Genomic DNA, 4,798 nt, shown 5'->3' with positions numbered 1-4,798 from the left:
GAAAGTGCTAGTCAATTCTAATACTTAATTATTAATTATACTAAGTGGACAAACGATGTCAAGCGGTTTTAAGATTTTGATTTGTAAACAATAATTAAAAAGCAACCAAACTCCAGGGTTCAGGTTTTGAAGTAAATTGGATAAATGATTAAACCTATGGAATTATACTCTTTGTTTGAATCAATAAACCAAAAGACTAAATGTTTGACTATAATGATCGTTAGAACTTAATCCAATTGATTGACACAGCTAAACAACGATCTATTTGATTGTAATCTTAGGCAATGATGAAATATTAGTTCTATGGTTAAAGATACCTAGGCCAATGACACTAAGAACTCAATCCTAATTGTTGATGACCAAAATCAATAACTGATAAACTGCAAATCTCATTGATTACCCAAAAGTATGCTCAAGCACACAAATAAGATCTAAAAATAAGGTTTAGAGTACCAACAATCCAATGAACAACTCAACCCTACACCCGAAGATGGTCACGAGTGATTTAGCATAGCATCGTGGTCTTGAATAGCTTCTTTGATTCTTGAGTAGATGATGCCATGGATGATTCGAGTGATTCCAAGGTGTTAAGATGGTGGAAGAAGCATCCAAAAACGTCCAAGTATGTTATGATATCAAAGATAGGCGTCCTAGGGTTGAACCGGCCTTAAATAGCTCCAAAAAGAACCCTGAAAATCAAATTCCCCATCCAGATGACCGTAGGCTACGGTCTACCCACCGTAGGCTACGGTGGGGACCGTAGCTTTAGGTGAACAACACTGTCTTACGGTGGCAGCCCCACCGTAGGCTACGGTGGCCTGTCACCCACCATTTTGCTTTTCGCGTACTTTCTTCGTCCGAACTCCGATTTATGCCCCGTTTTCGTCCACGTCTTCGTCTTCACTTGCTCTATCATTCCATGCAATAAAATCTTCCTTTCCTTTCCATCTCATGTGCTCCTATTTATATCCTTTAAGGTCCGCACACCTGTAATTACAAACACACACAAAGTAAACGTGTTTCCGGCATTAAACTCACAAAACAAGTGGTATAACTCATCTAATACACGATATTTCACCCACGCATCAAAAAGTACCTGAAACAACATCCGCATCATCCTTTGCCTCTCTGTTGGAGATGTTGAAAGCCCTCGCCTTGACCTTCGGTTTTTCTCCCATTTCCCCCCTCGAGGAAGTCCCCTGATCGGACCCCCACCCCCCGCCTTACTGGTAGGACAATTGGAGGCTAAGTTCCCGGCCCCCTTACATTGGAAACAAGTCAAACTCGGACACTCATAATGGGGGTATCCAGTCTTCGCACATCTAAAGCAAGGGCCAGTCCTAAGCCTACACTCCCCCTTATGCGGTTTCCTGCACTTCTTGCATCTATCAACCGTCGCATCCCACCTATAACTAGGAGTCTCGGTTTTCACTCTCTTTCCAGCCGAATTAAAGTTATTTTCCCCGGGCCGTTTACCATTAGCATTCAAGTTCCAAGTCTTCCAAGTCTCAGACGGCAATACCTTCTCTCTCAGATCATACAATGTGCCCGCTAGGGTAACCACCGAATGGAATGAGCTCATGTCAATAGTCACCACACCCCTACGAATATCCACCGGAAAACCCTTCATATACTTTTTAATCCTCTTGGCTTCAGGAGTGCATAGATCGGGACATAAACGAGTCATCTGATTAAACTTTGTGGTATACTCCCGATGCGTCATACTGCCCGCCTCCATGGTCAAGAAATAATGTTCAATCTTATCCAATTCGTGTGGAGGACAAAACTGATCCAGTACCAACTTCTTCAACTCCTCCCAAGTCATCCTCTTAACAGAAAGATCACCCATAGCCTGAGTCAGATTATCCCACCAACACAGCGCCTCGGAACGAAACGAGGCAGTAGCATAAATCACCATGTCTTCCCCTTTACACTTATGGACCCTCAATACGGCTTCCATCTCTCTCACCCACTGATGGGCTGCCAATGCATCCTTAGTACCATCGAAAGCAGGAGGGTCATACTTCTTAAAATCCCTATACGAACAACCCCTGGTAGACAAACTAATCGCACGAACCTCATCTTCATCCTCACTCGGTACAAACACCTCTTCCTCGACCTGCATCTCCTTACCCTTCCTTTCCTTATCCAAACTCTTACCAACCAATGATTCATCCGCGATGGCCGCGCGCATAGCAGGGCCTATGGCGGGGTTATCCCCCTTCTCATGAATCAGGGGTTCTCCCTGCTGCAGGTTGGATTTTCTCTCTTAGCCTGGACACGTGGCTTACGACCACGTCCACGAACACTAGGATGACCTCTCTTAGCTGCACGAGTATTAAATATTGCTTATCCCTACAAAGACATAATTTTAACATGGTCAAGTACAAGTAGAATTTAGAACATATAAGGTAAGGGTAAACTGCTAATGAGGTTAATCAAGTGTAATTAGTCGTTTACTTTACCCGCCCGTCCTAAATGCCCCTGCCCCTAACCATATTAGCGTTCTATCTAGAACTTAAGCAATTACTCACATAATGGAAATTTTAAACTGATAACAATGACTAAACCATAAAAAAATTACCTCTTGGCGTGCAGCTACTCGCGGTTGGCATTTCTAGTATTTTATTTTACAGTTCGAGTCCAAACATTCGAGAATGCTCGGATCCCTCAAACCACGGCTCTGATACCAACTTGTAAGACTCCGAATCCCGGGAATCCCATAGTTGGTAATCATGACCAAAATTCATAAAAATTTAAAACCAAAGGCAAGTCCATGTTATTAAAATCGTTTCAGAGTATAAGATCAGCGGAAATCATAAGTGTCAAAAAAAACAAATTCCCAAAACCGAGAAGTATGCCCAAAACCAATTTAAATGCGTTTAAGAATAATTAAAAGTAAGCAGTCTTCATTATTAATGTCCCCGACTAGATATCCCTTCAACCGACCAAGTAGTCTCGAGTACGTCCAAGCGGTAATCATCCTCTTCTTAACCTAAAACTCAAACTAACATACACACAAAATCAGCTAAAGCTGAGTGAGTTCAAGTTTTATTAAATTACATAAACAAACCATTCCAACTTTGTAAGTATAAAATCGTATAAGAATAATAGGCAAAATGCACATACGACAAGGACCTCTAGATATAACGACCAATTAACATAATCGCGGTCTAACACACGTACGGCCTAAGTACATACTACGGGATTTTAAAAACCCGTTATAATAGTGATAATGCCACACGAGCCTCCCCCCCCCCCCCCCCCACAGGATTAAAAACCCCCCACAGGATTTAAGAACCTGAGTCATATAGTTTGGCCCGGCCAAGATCACCATGCATACAAAGAACTGATTATAATAGTGAACAGGCCACAATAGCCTTCCTCCCCCCCACGAGATTTAAGAACCCGCCACGGGATTTAAGAACCCGAGTCGTATAGTTTGGCCTGGCCTAATTCACCATGCACACAAGGAACCACTATTATTGATGAACGTCCCACACTAGCCTCTCCCCCACAGGATTTAAGAACCCAAGTCGTATAGTTTGGACCGGCCCAGTTCATTATTCACACCATAACAAAGTAGTACTACTAATCATAGGCCGTAAAGTATTATAAACATACACGTGTATATATATATATATCATCCCAATGTACTCCATAATAAAGGAAATCCACGAGAAATCATTTAAACAGTTTAACGGGTGAAATCAGTTAGGTGTGTATTCTAGCCCAAAATGTGAAAAGAGTCAAAAGGGCATCTTGAACTCACCTGACACGAGGCACCAAATCACCACGAGCTAGAGAACCCCTAAGTATCCCCACAATTCACACTCATGTCGGATAACACACAATAATTACTAACGACACCGAAAGGACTCGTTTATCCTACGAGGCATTCTAACATGGTTCGAGTTACCTAAAGACATACCTAGGAATATAACAGAGTAAAAACCTTAACCAAAACTGCCCTGAAAGTACTTGAATGGACAGCCACCCGGTAAGCCTAAAACAAGCGGTTTATGATCAATACGCGAGATATAAATATAGTTTAAGGTGTAGAAGACAAGTAGGAACATTGGACTAACCTTGAATTGAAGTTTTACGCTTGGAGTTGGCTGCAAAAAAAAAAGAAAAACGAAGCCCTTTGGCTGCTGCTCTAGTCCGATCGGCCAAGGAGAAAAGGGAGGGCTAGGGTTTTTTGATATAAAACAATATGTTACACTCTAGTCCCTCAATTAGATAGATGTAGCAACTTGAATGAAAAGTTAATTAATTTAACTTATCGGAAAGACGCGAAGGTCCCCGAGGAAAGCCAGATAAATCCTGAGAGATGTACATACTCTACATAGCTTAAATCATTTAACCGAAAGTAACGGGCGTTACAGGGCGCGGGTTCGATCCCCCCAGGCCCGGTTTTATCTTTTTTTTTAATTTTCTTTATTTTAAACCTTTAATAATAATGTAAATAATAAATAAACTTTGTTTTAACGAAACCGAACCTCGAAAGTATTATTTTATCCGTGGTTTCATGTCATAATTTCCTATCTATAAATGTAATTATATATATATATACACACACACACACATATGCATAAATAATTAACATATACTTTCATATGCATAAATATCATGAAACAAAATATATTTTTGTCTAAATCGATCTAGTTTAAAAGTCTGAATAAATCCTCCCATGTTCATATATATATATGTGTGTGTGTGTGTGTGTGTGTGTGTGTGTGTGAATATTCATTTATATATATATATATGAATTTTTTTATAATTAATGTTTCATGTA

Source organism: Bidens hawaiensis, unplaced genomic scaffold (genome assembly GCF_021521415.1).
Source record: "Bidens hawaiensis isolate Kalapana, Puna unplaced genomic scaffold, B.hawaiensis_p1.1 tig00001692_1, whole genome shotgun sequence".
Taxonomy (NCBI): domain Eukaryota; kingdom Viridiplantae; phylum Streptophyta; class Magnoliopsida; order Asterales; family Asteraceae; genus Bidens; species Bidens hawaiensis.
The sequence above is the reverse complement of the archived record's forward strand: the minus strand, read 5'-3'. Positions refer to the sequence as shown.